The 15863-nt window shown below is 51.6% G+C and overlaps 1 pseudogene; it reads left to right on the top strand.

The window, feature by feature from the left end:
• Positions 1-10097: 10097 nt before the first annotated feature.
• Positions 10098-14003, top strand: LOC123152472 (wall-associated receptor kinase 1-like; annotated as a pseudogene).
• Positions 14004-15863: the final 1860 nt, after the last annotated feature.

Below are 15863 nucleotides of genomic sequence, written 5' to 3'. Positions count from 1 at the left end.
CAAGGTAAAGAGAAGAGGGTACGTATACCTCGATTGAATGCATAACCCCACGAACAGGGCACAGTCACACACAAACACAGGCACAGGCACAGTCATCCCAACTGAAGGCAACCAAAGAGCATCTCCAATGCATGGGATCGACCAACATATCTCTCTGGATGGTTCAGATGATCACCTAGTTTCTCCGGGTCTATATATTTGGACACAAGGATCTAGTTTTTTTTTTCTGTTTTTGTTTTTCGAGAATGGAAATAAGAATTGTTATGATCGTATTTTCCAATTTGCGGGATCCCAATGCACCTTATCCGGCTTAGTTGTTGGTCAGGTAACGGAAAAATGGTCTCAAGAAGCCGGATAAAGAAATACAAGAGAGTGTAAATGTCAGATAGTAGACTTGTTTCCCGAAAACAAAAACCAAAAGAGGAAAATGGATGAATGAAGAAAAAAAGGAGTATATTTGGTTTGCTCCAAACAAAAAACAAAAAATAAATTAATGGAATGGGCAAAAGAGGGTCAAAAAAGTGGAGGTTCAATTCCCCGCACCTCTCGCATGCGAAGCGAGCACTCTACCTTATGAGCTACACCCCATATTTGCGTTTGTTGAATTGTGATGCTTAAGGTAATGGGGTGGAAGAATCAAAACAATGGAGGAAGACGCGCTCCGCTCTCGCTCCCCCACCAGCCCCTCGCCATGCGCCTCCCCGGCCGTGTGGACCACCATATCGGCGCTGCTCACTCCGAGCCCGTCGACCACCTCACCCCCTGCCCGGCACTGGCCTCTCCCCGGCGCCTCGAACTCCGCGGCGGCGCAGCTGCGAATCCTTCGGCACCTGCGGTCGCCCCAGGCTCCCATGGCACGCTGGATCTGGCTGGATCTGGTTTCGGTCACCTTGAAGTGGGCGGTCCAAGCGAGGCCAGTGGGCAGTCGCCCTGCTTGGCAAGCGGGCATTCATGCCCTGCGCCGGCCTACTCTCGGCGCCTCCCCTCGATGATCTCGATCCCGCAATCCTCCACCATTACTGCTCTGCGCTGCGCGCCATCTCCCCCTCCTCGCCTCGCCTCCACAGTCTACATCCCGCCCACCTCCTCCTTCAATGCGCTGCAGGGCACGCTTCCGCCCTCCTCCTCCAGCTTGGAGGCGCGGGATTCGCGCGATGGGCGGGCCCCGGAGGCCTCTGCTTGGAAACTGGTCGCTTCGAGGAAACAGCAGCGTGCACCGCCCGTACCATCTTCAGCCGGGCTGAGTAATGGCCGCCCGCGCTCCCCAGCTGAGCTCCTGCTCGCCGAGCAACGGCGCGCTGCCTATTTGAGGCGCTTTCACGACAAGTGTCTTCGCTGTCTCGCCCCCGGCCACCGTGCAATTGATTGCCGATATCCCGTGCGCTGTTCTTCCTGCTGGCATTGGGCGCACCGCTCCAGGTCCGCCCGCTGTCCCGCCCGCAAGCCCGCCCCTAGCCAGAGCCCCTGCGTCCCCTCCTCCGCCTCAACCTCCCACAGCGCCTCGCCGCATCCCGCCACCACCACCACCTGCGCCTCGCCACCCCCCCGCACCCAGCCACATCCCACCGCCACCTCAGGCCGCGCCACCGCCCTCTCCTCCCATCTGTGCGCGCCCCCCTGCCCTGCCGCCTGTGCCGATGGCCTACCGCCCTGGGGACCTCTCCCGCCGCCAGGCGGCCGACGCCACCTTTTCGGTGTGCTCCCAGGCTGTCGAGGAAATGGCCCGCCATCTCAGGGGCACAGCGGTGGTCGTCACCCTCTCGGAGCAGCGCCAGGACATCAACCCCCAGCTCGTCGCCAAGGCCATCGAGCGCGACCTCGCCATCCCTTTCGACCAGATGCACGTGTCAAGGCACAATCCTGAAGACTTCCTCGTCCGGTTCGCGCACACGCGTGATCGCAACATTGCTGTCGACGTCGGCGTGGCGTCCTGCCGCGGGGTGGCTATGACCCTCGCCGCCTGGAGGCCGGCCGCGGGCGGGCATCAACGCGCCTGGCGCTTCTACTGTCGCCTGGCCATTGAGAACCTCCCCGTCCAGGCGTGGCACCGTGAGGTGGTGCAGGACGTGCTCGGCATGTCTTGCTGGGTGGACAGGCTGGAGCGCCAGACGACGTCGCTATCCAACACCGCGCTTGCCTACGCTTGGGTGTGGGCGTGGAGCCCCGATGACATCCCCCTCGGCAGCGGCCATTCCTTCCTGGATCGTGCGCCGGACGGCCGTGGTCGCCCCGCTCTCCCCGAAGGCACCCCGCGCGAAGAGGCGCTGCACGGTCCCCAGTTCCCCGTCATCATCCACCTGGACCTGACCAAGGACTACACGCCGCTGGCCGATCGCGCGCCCGGGGCCAGCCAGGAGTGGCCCATCGAGGAGCGTTTCGGCTGGACTCGTCACTTTGAAGATGGCACGGTGGCGCCCGCCCCGCGCCGCCGCCCCCGCGGCCAGGATCACCCGCGCCCCTATCCCAGGCGCCGTGGGGGTGATGACGACGATGACGTGGCGGGTGACTGATACGTCTCCGTCGTATCTACTTTTCCAAACACTTTTGCCCTTGTTTTGGACTCTAACTTGTATGATTTGAATGGAACTAACCCGGACTGACGATGTTTTCAGCAGAATTGCCATGGTGTTGTTTTATGTGCAGAAAAAAAAAGTTCTCGGAATGACCTGAAACTCCACGGGATATCTTAGAATAAATAATAAAAAATCCTCGCCAAAGATGAAGACCAGGGGGCCCACACCCTGTCCACGAGGGTGGGAGGCGCGCCCCTCCCCCCTGGGCGTGCCCCCTACCTCGTGGGCCCCCTGGTGGCCCTCCGACGCCAACTCCAACTCCATATATTGGCTTTCAAGGAGAAAAAATCAGAGAGAAAGTTTCATCGCGTTTTACGATACGGAGCCGCCGCCAAGCCCTAATCTCTCTCGGGAGGGCTAATCTGGAGTCCGTTCGGGGCTCCGGAGAGGGAGATTCATCGCTGTCATCATCATCAACCATCCTCCATCACCAATTTCATGATGCTCACCGCCGTGCGTGAGTAATTGCATCGTAGGCTTGCTAGACGGTGATGGATTGGATGAGATTTATCATGTAATCGAGTTAGTTTTGTTAGGGTTTGATCCCTAGTATCCACTATGTTCTGAGATTGATGTTGTTATGACTTTGCTATGCTTAATGCTTGTCACTAGGGCCCGAGTGCCATGATTTCAGATCTGAACCTATTATGTTTTCATGAATATATGTGAGTTCTAGATCCTATCTTGCAAGTCTATAGTCACCTACTATGTGTTATGATCCGGCAACCCCGAAGTGACAATAATCGGGACCACTCCCGGTGATGACCATAGTTTGAGGAGTTCATGTATTCACTATGTGTTAATGCTTTGTTCCTGTTCTCTATTAAAAGGAGGCCTTAATATCCCTTAATTTCCAATAGGACCCCGCTGCCACGGGAGGGTAGGACAAAAGATGCCATGCAAGTTCTTTTCCATAAGCACGTATGACTATTTATGGAATACATGCCTACATTATATTGATGAACTGGAGCTAGTTCTGTGTCACCCTATGTTATGACTGTTACATGATGAACCACATCTGGCATAATTATCCATCATTGATCCGGTGCCTACGAGTTTTCCATATACTGGTTTACGCTTATTTACTTTTCCGTTGCTACTGTTACAATCACTACAAAAATACCAAAAACATTACTTTTGCTGTCTTTACTTTGTTATCGTTACCACCACTATCATATTACTTTGCTACTAAGCACTTTGCTACAGATACTAAGTTTCCAGGTGTGGTTGAATTGACAACTCAGCTGCTAATACTTGAGAATATTCTTTGGCTCCCCTTGTGTCGAATCAACAAATTTGGGTTGAATACTCTACCCTCGAAAACTGTTGCGATCCCCTATACTTGTGGGTTATCAGTGACCGCGACCGTGGGCGTGGGCGCCGGGCGAGTCGCGTCCGGCTCGGCGCAGGGGTCTGCTTGGCTGCCGCTCGGATGGCTCAGAGCACGGTGCCACATCGGATGGGCGTCGGTCGCACGGCTCTTCATCCTGCCACGGACGTCTCCATGACACGTCTCCTGGCTCCTTTCACGGGCGGAGCACCTCGCGTGGCTCCAGCAGCAGCCAGTCGTCGCGCCGCAGCCGCTCGAGGTCCCGTGACCGTTTTCGCCGCGGGGGTGCCCGCTCTGCCTCCCCGACAGGCGTTTTGGAGGATGCGGTCGTGCCGCCTCTCGTCTTGGCTGCGGTGCTGCCTGGCGCCCTGGCGCTGCCTGTGCTGTCTGCGGATGCCGCCCTTCTCGGCGTCCCCGTCTGCCGTGTCATCGGCCAAGAGCCTCTGCCCTTCCCCTCTGAGGTAGAGATGCTCTGGCGCGACCTCACGCGCGCTGATCCCCTCCTGCTCGACCTGGATGGCGGGACCGTGCGCCAGGTGCACTCCTTCCCAGCGGACGAGACTCTGTGGCCCTACACCAACCAACCCCCACTCCCCTGGTCTGGTCTCTCGGCCACGGAGATGGGCCTGCTGCCTGCACCGACCCAAGGCCCGGACAAGGAGCCCTTGCAGCCCACGCTGCTGCCTAGTGCGCCCCTCGCCCCCTGGCCCAACCTCTGCTACATGGACCCGGCCCCGCCCGCTCTCGAGGAGGTCGTCGTCCACAAGTCTCCTGCTGAACGGGTCCACCTGGACAACGTGGCTGACAGCCTGGCTTGCAAGTTCACTGGGCTGGAAGTTGACGAGGACGGCCCAGCGTCGCTTCTTGCCAAGCTCTTCCGCACGCCGCCGGCCTCGCTGCTTGGGTCGCCACCGCCCCCTCCGATCAAGACTGGTGATGTCTTCCCCCCCCCCCCCCCGACCCTCCGGTGATGGTGCCCACCCCCATTGCGATGCCACCGCTGCAGCGTCGGGCCAGCGCGCGGATCGCCAAGGGTGCCACGGGCCTGACCCAGCAGCAGAAGGCGCAGGCGCCTCGCGCAGCAGTTGGAGTTCATCTCGAGGCCGGAGCACTTCACACCGGAGATCCAGGAGCGCTGCATCAACAGGTTCAAGACTCCTCTTGGGAAGCTGACGGCAAAGCTGGTGAGGGCTGCTGGGGTGCACGCCAAGGCCTCAATCAACTTGCCATATGAGGGGCTCGCCGCCCTGGCCGGCGAGGAGGCTGGACTGCCCGTCTGAGGCGGCACGTGGACTAGTCATGGGTCTTCACCTCCGACATGATAGTTTGCCAGATCAGTAGGATTGTGCTTTGTTTCGGGCCGTCCTGTGACCGCGCCGTAGTTTCGCTCTGTCCCGCGCCATTCTGTGACCGCGTTGTCGATGTTGTTGTTTTTCCTTCCCAAGCGTGCCCGCCGGCCGCTCGTAGCCCTGTACCGGCCAACGTTGATGTTCTTCAAAGTGGCACTGCTCGTTGTTCGAGCGTGTCTTCTGAAGGAAATATGCCCTAGAGGCAATAATAAAGTTATTATTTATTTCCTTATATATCATGATAAAAGTTTATTATTCATGCTAGAATTATATTAAACCGGAAACATGATACATGTGTGAATACATAGACAAACAGAGTGTCACTAGTATACCTCTACTAGACTAGCTTGTTAATTAAAGATGGTTATGTTTCCTAACCATGGACAAAGAGTTGTCATTTGATTAACAGGATCACATCATTAGTTGAATGATCTGATTGACATGACCCATTCCATTAGCTTAGCACATGATCGTTTAGTATGTTGCTATTGCTTTCTTCATGACTTATACATGTTCCTATGACTATGAGATTATGCAACTCCCGTTTGCCAGAGGAACACTTTGTGTGCTACCAAACGTCACAACGTAACTGGGTGATTATAAAGGAGCTCTACAGGTGTCTCCGGCCAAAAAGGTGGACGCGACTTCGATGGCGGATTACAGGCCGATTAGCTTACTCCATAGTGTGGTTAAGCTGTTCATGAAGGTGCTTGCGATGCGTCTCGCTCGGCGGATTGACGAGCTTGTTGGCCCGGCCCAGTCTGCGTTCATCAAAGGGCGCTGCATCCAACATAACTTCATGTTCGCCCGAGGGATGGCACGCCATTTCCACCGTGTCAAGCGCGCCATGCTTTTCGTCAAGCTCGACATCGCCAAAGCTTTCGACAGCGTCTCCTGGTCATATCTGCTTGACATGCTCCGTGCTCAAGGTTTTGGCCCGAGATGGTGCGATTGGATCTCCATGCTCCTTGCCACCTCCTCGTACGTGTTCTGATCAATGGGGTGCCTGGCCGGCCCATAATTCACTTTTGCGGATTGCGTCAGGGTGAGCCTCTGTCGCCGTTCCTTTTCATCCTCGCCATGGAGCCCCTTCAACGGCTTCTCGATGTCGTAGTGGACACAGAGGTCATCTCCAAGCTCCAGGATCGGCTGCCGCAGCTGCGGGCTTCCCTCTACGCCGACGATGTGGCTCTCTTCCTCAACCCCGTGAAGACCGAGCTGGCAGCTCTCCGCTCCATTCTCACTGCTTTCGGTCTGGTTTCCGGGCTTAAGGTAAACTTTGAGAAAAGTGCCGTCCTTCCCATAAGGTGCGAGCAGTTGGACGTGCACGACGTGATCTCGCCTCTGAGGGCTAGGGTTGAGAGCTTCCCCTGCAAAATTTTGGGGCTGCCATTGTCGCTCAGGGCCTTGCGTAAAGTGGACCTGCAACCGCTGCTGGACAAGCTCCGCGCACGCTTGGCGCGCTGGAAGGCCAGGCTGCTCACCCTTGCGGGGAGGCTGGTTCTCCTCAACTCCGTCCCGACTGCTTTCACCATATACTGGTCGGCCGTCTATGCGCTCCCGCCATGGGTTCGTAAGGAGCTAGATCGGCTGCGGCGTGCATGGCTATGGCGGGGGAAGGAGGTCTGCCATGGCGGGCACTGTAAAGTCGCGTGGAGCCGCGTTTGCCGCCCGCGGGACTTTGGCGGGCTCGGTATCGTCGACCTGGAGCGGTTCGGCGTGGCGCTCCGCCTCCGCTGGCTCTGGGCAGAAAGGACCTCGGTTGTCCCCTGGCAGGGTTTACCGGTCCCGGTGACACTTGCGGAACGACATATGTTTGCGGCAGCATGTGCGGTCACCGTTGGGGATGGCAACCGGGCCAGTTTCTGGTATGATAGCTGGCTGCCCGAGGGCGCGCCGCTCGTGATCGCCCCTGACCTATTCAAGGCCTCAAGACGCAAGGCGCGCTCCGTGCGTCAGTCACTGTTAGGGAGCAGATGGATCCAAGACCTGCGTGGCCGGGTGACCACCAACATGCTGCCTTCCTTTGTCAGGCTATGGGCATGTGTCAATTCCCGGCAGCCGCTCTCCCCCGGCACCACGGATTCTTTCCGCTGGAGGCTAACGGAAAATGGTGTCTACACGACGGCCTCCGCGTATAGGCTATTCTTCATCGGATCCACTACTTTCCCATTGCGGCAGGAGATCTGGAAGGCCTGGGCTCCGCCCAAACTCCGTACCTTTGCATGGCTGCTTGCCCAACAGCGATCCTCACAGCCGACCGCCTACTTGCCCGGCAATGGCCCAATTCCTATTTTTGCCCGCTATGTAAGCGGAGCCTCGAGACATCGGTGCATCTCATGAAGGAATGCCCTTGGGCACGACAGCTATGGGAAATGGTGGCGCACCGTTTCGCTGTCGCGGAGCTAAATCCGGCCGCATGGACGCTGGATACGCCATGGATCGACTGGATAAGCTGCATGAGTCGCGCGCCTTCCACTCGGAAGCTGGCGAAGTCGGTTATCCTTCTGGTTTTTTGGTGGATTTGGAAGGAGCGCAACATGTGCATTTTTGGCGGTGCCACGGAACGCTCGCCGCGGCAAGTCTTGCACCTCCTGCTATCGGAGGCATGCGACTGGGCGCTGGCAGGAGGCCGGCACCTAATTTTGCGAGAGTAGCCCATTTATTTTCTCTCTTTCTCTTTTGCTTTCTCTGAATTTCTTGTTCCGCAAGCTAATGCGTTAGCCTGCACCTGTACTCGGCGTTCTCTCGCCTCCCCTTCTAATCAATGAAATACGCAGCTCTCCTGCGTTTATTTCAAAAAAAAATGCTTAAGGTAATTGATGTTTGGTATTGTGTAGTACTGAATGAATCTATTCTATATATGTAGTAAAGGAAACAAATGGATTGAATCGAATGGTCGTCGGTAAAATGTACTGTAATTTGGTTGCTTGCCAGGCCGTCAGAAACAAATGGATTTCTGAACTTTGAAGGGTACAAGTAAGTGCTAGTATAAAGCAGCTAGTTGAAATACAACTTGTTCGCCGAGAAACAACCTGACTGGCCTCCTTCTCACCAATTACAATGATCGAACTTTGCTCTACAGTCACCATTGCCCTAATGCTTTCGAAATTTCCCTAATGATGAAACAAGACATGTTATCGTATTATCGACCTCTGATGGTACTAGTAGTACTACCATAAGTATGCAAGGCATGTAAAACGATCTTATACTATTTCTTTACATAGGGAGTACTTGTCAAGATGAAAAATACTGAAACACACACTCTAATTAGCTTCGCTAACTAAACTAGAGGTTAGCCAGTTTCCTACTCCTCTGTTTTTTTCCCAGAAACAGAGCAGAGCAGAGCAGCTCCTCTGTTTTTGCTGGATGCACAACATATATTATAACTGAATAATATCCCCCACTTGGCATCTTCATCTTATTAGCTAGCTTCATCAACATCACCCTTGAGAGATGTAATTAGGTGCCGCCCACGTGGCATCTTCTCTTCTGGTACGCGTGCCCTTTTGTAACCTTGGCTTTTCTACAGCCGCAGCGCAGCAAGATTACTTTGATGAGTTGTAATAGAAGAAAGTAGCTACAAACTATCAGTTGCGATTGCAGAATCAAATTCTTTAATAAAAAAAACAATATCTACTTACCATACATACATCATAACGAGGCAAGAAAGGTTTGCATAAAATGTGCACTCGCCTGCCAATAACTACTCCCTCCGTTCCCAAATATAAGTCTTTCTAAAGATTCTAACAAGTGACTACATACGAAACAAAATAAGTGAATCCACACTCTAGAATATGTCTACATACATTCATATGTTGTAGTCCATTTCAAATGTCTAAAAAGACTTATATTTAGAAACGGAGGGAGTATAACGAATGCATGAGATTAGTGGCGGAGCTACATTCATTATTGAGGGACTCCCCAAGCATGAAGTTCAGATGGTCCAACATTTAGCTGAGATTTCAGTTCGTGTTAATGGAATGGAATGGGAATAACAATAATGCCGTGGTTGGTGTGCTCTCACTTGTGTCGCTCCACTGAACCGGAACAAAATGGTGGCACTGAATCTCTGCCGAAATGGTAAACTGCCGCTAGGTCAAGTCGTTTCTGTATATCCACATAGCTTTAGCTAAAGCGTGCGATCATGACGAAAATCATAGCAGATCTGAATATATACCCTTGCTTTACCAAGGCGAAGCTTATTGGCGAGTTGATCAATTAGTGGCCTAAAGTAAACATGGATCAACACTTATATATATTAGCCTTCTCAATCAACTAGCTACGGATCAGATGCACGATGGAACACATGATTCCCATTTTCTCTTTTGGATTATAATATATATATATATATATATATATATATGCACTACGAAAGTGCCACAATTAAAAGTCTTTGCTTCAACAAAAAAATCCTGAAAGAAAATGACGCGCCAGCAGAAATGAGAATGTGACTGGTCGACTAGAAATTTTAACACAAATCAGCAGAAATAAGTTGTCTAAATGTGTAATTTGGGTAAGTGTGATTTTGTGGGATAATGAAGAAGGCGAAGCGGAGCCCCGAGGTAGAGCCGGGCACACGCTGCGTCTAGTGGCAGCAGGGCGTATGGAAGTAGGCGAGACCGAGCCGAAGCCGGACACGCTACGGACGAGTCCGAAGGTTGATCGATGCGGGTGGGGGAGCCTTTTAGTATTGGTTCCTGCTTGTATTATACACCGATCTCGCTGAAGTCGGGAGATGGCATGGCGAGTGGCAGCGAGGAGAGGACGATTTGAGGAGAAGAAAAGTTGGAGGAAGAAGAAAGGACGGGTGTTGGATCTTAAATTGACGGCCTAGAAAATCGACTTACCAAACCGGAAAGAAAGTTTTCAAGCGACTTACGTAAAGTCGGACCCACATTTTAATACTTTAGGGGAATTTTGAAACTTTTTGGAAATCTGAAATTTCACATGATGGGAATGGGAGATAGAAGCCGAACAGTTTTTTGCTATGTGGAGCAGTGGTCGTAAGAGGGAAACAGCGTGCAGCTGCGTGGTTATTGAATTGAAACACGCTGATCTTGGTCTTGGTTCTGTGCTGTTGCGCTTTAGCTTTTGAGCTATATATCTTTATTTTGCTGCAAACAGACTAGTAAGTGATGACATGCAATGAGGAGTATAAGTTGGCATTCGTTCATGCCATCCCAGGGTAGCTAGCTAGCTCCACCATCCATCCATCCATCCATTCATCCATCATATCGATAGAGAAGAGCATGACCACGCCCAGCTCGCAATTCTACTCACGGCCGCCGCCGCCGCCAGTAATCCTACTAGTCTTAGTCGTCCTTGCCGCCATGGCCATCATTGCTGAAGCTGAAGCTGAAGCTCAAGCTCAAGGGGAAGGGGAAGGGGGTTGCCTCCACAAGTGCGGCGACATCGACATCCCCTTCCCCTTCGGCATCGGCGTCGGCCCGGGCTGCTTCCGGCATGGCTTCGAGGTGTTCTGCTCCTGCTCGTTATATCTGCAAGTGCTGGGACCATTACGATGGCAACCCATACATTGCAAACGGATGCCAAGGTACATATGATATTACATACTCCTACATTCATACATGCAATGCAAGAAACAAACTGTCCATTACCAACTCGTTAACGTGTTGATGATTCTTCAGACATCGATGAGTGCAAGCAACCCCAAGTGTATCCATGCTCGACTCACGGGATCTGCAAAAACAGGCCCGGAGGCTATGACTGTCCATGCAAATTCGGAATGAAAGGCGACGGCAAAGCCGGAACCTGCACACATGTATTCACTCCAGCAGCAAAGGCGACTGTGGGTAAGCTACTACTACACCGCACCTGCACTTTTTTCTATTTGTCTCACCTAAATCAATTACTTCAAGCAGGACCTTGCTTCCACCTATAATACTCCTAGTATATATCTTCATGCTCCTGCAACTCTAAATCAACAACATATATTTATATACATATATATTTTTAGAAAAGGAGGAATGCCCTCGGCCTCTGCATCAGAATAGTGCATGCAACCATTTATTAAAAACAGGTCCAAAAAGTCTCAGTACCAGAACAAGCTCTGTCAGAGCTGAAAAATAAAAAGTAAAGTCAGCCACAACCGGCGAAAATAGAAATAGATGACTAAACACCTATCCTATTACATGACCACCATCCAAACCGGTCGAAGATATCCCGACTATCATCACCCATCGGGTAGACCCAGTAACCAAAGGCACACTGGCTTCCATAGGAATGAGAAGCGACCACATACGGATCAAAGCAGTGGCCCTGAAGATAACCTGCAAAAAAATTAATACGAGTTTGCCTGTTAAAAACCATGTTGTTCCTAAAGTTCCATATAGCCAATAGTAATGCATGCACATACTCCTACACAAATATGTTCCGCCGTATTCGTCTCTACTCCATTTAGCCACGTCCCAAATAGTGTGTGAATACTATTTGGAGGTGAGATATTGAAGGCTATATGCACTGAGCGCCATAAAACTTTGGTCATCGGACAATCGAGAAAGAGGTGTTTGATATTTTCATCATGCTCACAAAAGCTACATGTCCATGAGCCCTCTCAATTACGTTTTGCCAACTTATCCTTAGTCAGAATCACCTCCTTGTGAACAAACCACATGAAGACCTTGATTCTTAATGGAACTTTGATCTTCCAAATATGTGAAGATTTTGGGATTGGACCGGAATTAATTAGATCCAAATACATTGCTTTCACAGAGAAAATTTCATTAGTAGTTAACTTCCAGTGATACTCATGAGACAAGTGCACATCCATCAACCTTCTGACTAAATGGAGCCAAGCTTCCCAACGGTCTCCAGCCAAAGATCTCCTGAATCGAATATTTAGAGGGTTGGAGTGTAACACTGTAGCAGCATAAGCCTCTTTACGTTGTACAATATTATAGAGAGAAGGATATTGTGTGGCTAAAAGCGTCTCCCCTAACCACGTATCCTTCCAGAATCTCGTCGAAGTATCATTTCCAATGATAAATTTGGTTCTATGGAAGAAGTCTGATTTCATTCTCATCAGACCCTTCCAAAAAGGCGAGTCACTGGGTCTAGCTGTAACCTGGGCTAAGGACTTAGACTCCTAGTACTTACTGCGCAGAATCTGGGCCCACGTGCCTTCGGTCTCTACAGATAACCGCTACAGCCATTTGCTGAGCAGACGTATAGAAACACATCTATGACATAGCAACTGTCTGTTCATCTCTTGATGCATACAAAGCCGCATATATATGTAATTGTTTCAAAGGATCAACATGTCGGCTCTACTTCTTAATTCCTATAAATCACCTGACTTTATTGTACAAGCTACATGCTTTCCTTGTCCCTTGCACACTTTCCTCGGAGTTTCAACCCCTTGGCAGTCTTGATTTAGATTTATTTTTCTTCTGGTAGTTCTAGTGGTAATTTGATTATATTCCATTTACTTCTTATACTAAACATTTTTTGCTAGATTTGTAACTGCTAATTTAGTGACATGCATAAACCAAGTTTGTTTCTTGTCCATCTAGGTGCAATAGGTGGTATTCTTCTTATGGTGATTCTATCGTTTCTTCTTATTCTTCGCAAAGAGAAAAAGAAGGGGCAAGAATTCTTCAAAAAGAACGGCGGACCTACATTAGAGAAGGCAAATGTCATAAAACTTTTCAAAAAGGAGGAACTCAAGCCAATTTTGAAGAGTAGCAACTTGATCGGTAAAGGTGGCTTTGGTGAAGTTTACAAGGGCCATCTTGACAATAAAGAAGTTGCAATAAAGAAGCCGATCAGTGGTAGTGTGCTAGAGAATGAACAATTTGCAAATTGAGTCATCATCCAAACTCAAGTCATCCACAAGAACATTGTTAGGCTCATTGGTTGTTGCCTTGAAGTTGATGCCCCCATGCTGGTCTACGAGTTTATCACCCAAGGTAGCCTCCATGACAATCTTCACAGCAACAAGAACAATGTAGCTCTCAACTTGGATGCACGTTTAAGTATTGCTGCACAGTCAGCGGATGGTCTAGCTTATATGCACTCAAAAGCAAATATTAGAATTCTACACGGTGATGTCAAACCAGCAAATATACTCTTGGATGATAACTTTGTACCCAAGATTTCAGACTTTGGCATATCCAGGTTGATTGCGAGAGACAAGCAACACACCGGATCAGTCATCGGCGACATGAATTATATGGATTCGGTATATCTTCAGGAAGGCCTCCTCACCGAAAAAAGTGATGTCTATAGTTTCGGAGTTATGATCCTGGAGCTTATCAGCAGCAGGATGGCCATACGTTCCGACAATAATATCTTGGTAAAGAGCTTTCTTGAAGCCCATAAGAAACAGAAGAAGGCCACCGAGTTTTTTGACAAGGAAATAGCGATGCCAGAAGATTTGGAGCTTCTTGACAGTCTTGCGGTTATGGCCGTGGAGTGCCTTAGTCTGGATGTAGATCAAAGACCAACGATGATGGAGGTAGCTGAGCGGCTACACATACTGAGTCGATCACGTAAGATGCAAGATGTTTGTCACTAAGCTATTTTTGGTGAAATCCTTAAAACATGAGCAGCAGTGGAGGTCTCCTTTGGTCAGAACAAAATTGGTAACTGTGTTTTCAAGGTGGCCGCATGCTTGTACGATGTATCTGTAACCATATTTCTAAGATGGCAGTACGTTTGTACGCTGCACTACATTTTTTTTTACCAAAATTGTAACCGTGTTTTGTTTTGAATAATTTGGATTGCTTACTACATGTGTCACGTGGTAAATTGTACCCATGTTACAGATAACACGTTATGTTTCCTTGCACCAGCAGAGTTTTTTTTTTTTGGAACCAAAACCGTAGAACAATCGTTCTACGGGCACCAGCAGAGTTTCAACGCACTTTCTTTACAGGCTGTATGAAAAGCCAACTGGTGCTGTGAGAAAAGAAAGTGTCAAGGAGAGAGATAGAAACCCCGCAAAAAAAAATGGAGAGAGATAGAAACGATTCGCCAACGCGTGAGGAAAAAGCACATTGGCCGACCGTCCGTTCCAAGTTTTCCACAGGCATACTACTATTTGGTTTCTGATGCAGCATGTGGCATTCTTTTCTTTCTTCGGTCAAAAGTAAAAGAGGTTTTTATTTAAACAGTACTAACAGTTAGTCCAGTGTTGTGTTCTAGTAAACAGTATTGTAGTTCCTGGGGTAATTTAAATTCTAGCCGCCGCCGCCGCCGCTGGCTGTACCCCAAATCCTAGCCTCCCCGGACCTCTCACCCGCCCTGCGCTCTATTCCTCGGCTCGCCAACCACTGATATTGCCATTGTTGAGTATATTATATACGTGTATATTTGTGTGTAGAGCCCACCTCTTGTTTTCTTTATATAGTTGAGGTTGTGGTCCACCTATGTACTTATATATACGTGTCTGGTGCACCAATCAATATCTTGAGATTGCACAGCCCATATCTTGTCCTTCTACATGGTATCTATCACAGCACGATCCTAACCCTAATAGCCGCCGCCCACGCGCCGCCGCTACTCCCTGCCGCCGTCACCAGCCGCCGCCGCCGCCGCGCCTCCACGCGCCGCCGCCGCCGCCGCCGCTACTCCCCGCCGCCGTCACCAGCCGCCGCCGCCACCCTCCTTCCGGTCGCCGCCGCCGCTGCTGGTCACCGCCGCCTCTCCCACCACCTCGCCCGCCGCTGCCGCCGCCTCTCTCCAAGGCCGCCGCCGCAGCTTGCTCCCGCTTCCGCCAACACACCCGCACCATCACCTCCCACCCACGCCGCACCCCTCCCCTCCCCTCCCACCCACTCCGCCACCCTCCCCCTCCTCTCCCACCCGCGCCGTACCCACACCACCCCGTCTCCCTCCACCCACGACGAGTCCCGAACCCTAGCCATGAGCTCCTCCTCGTGCACCGTTTCCAACCCGTTCGCCGGTCCCGATGTCACTCTCGTCCGCGACCTCAACATCCATGAGCGTGTTCCGGTCAAGCTTGATCACACCACCGCGTCCTACTCCGCTTGGAAGTGGTATTTTTCGCTTGTGTTCCGTGAGTACCTCCTGCACGGCCACGTGGATGGCACCGTGGACTCGTCTCTCATGATCAACGACGAGGAGTGGATGATCCTCGACGCCACCATCATCCGCTGGTTCTACCTCACCATCTCCAGCGACCTCTTCCACACCGTGGTGGACGACGAGGACGACGCCTATGCGGTCTGGACCAAGCTCAACGGCCTCTTCACCGACAATAGGCTGCAGCGCAAGGTCCTGCTCTGTGGTGAGTTTTACGGGTGCCAGCAACTTGACTCATCCATCGATGATTTTTGCATGCACCTCAAGAAGCTCGCCGATGAGCTCCGTGATCTCGGGGAAAAGATTGGCGACGAGCTCCTCATCAGCACCCTCTCCGGCGGCCTCAGCGAGGACTTCGGGAACGCCGCCTCCAACCTCACCCTCATCCCGGAACCCACCTTCGTCAAGGTGGTCGCGTACCTCAAGTTGGAGGAGCGCCGGATGCGGGTGGCGCGGACTCGCGCGACCCACACTGCCCTTGTCGCAGGCACCCGCGGGGGTTCAGCCCCGCCACCGCCGTGCCCGACGCCGCCACAGCCGGCG

Source organism: Triticum aestivum, chromosome 7A (assembly GCF_018294505.1).
Source record: "Triticum aestivum cultivar Chinese Spring chromosome 7A, IWGSC CS RefSeq v2.1, whole genome shotgun sequence".
Taxonomy (NCBI): domain Eukaryota; kingdom Viridiplantae; phylum Streptophyta; class Magnoliopsida; order Poales; family Poaceae; genus Triticum; species Triticum aestivum.
Note: the sequence above shows the minus strand (reverse complement) of the source record. Positions and strands in the feature narration are given on the sequence as shown.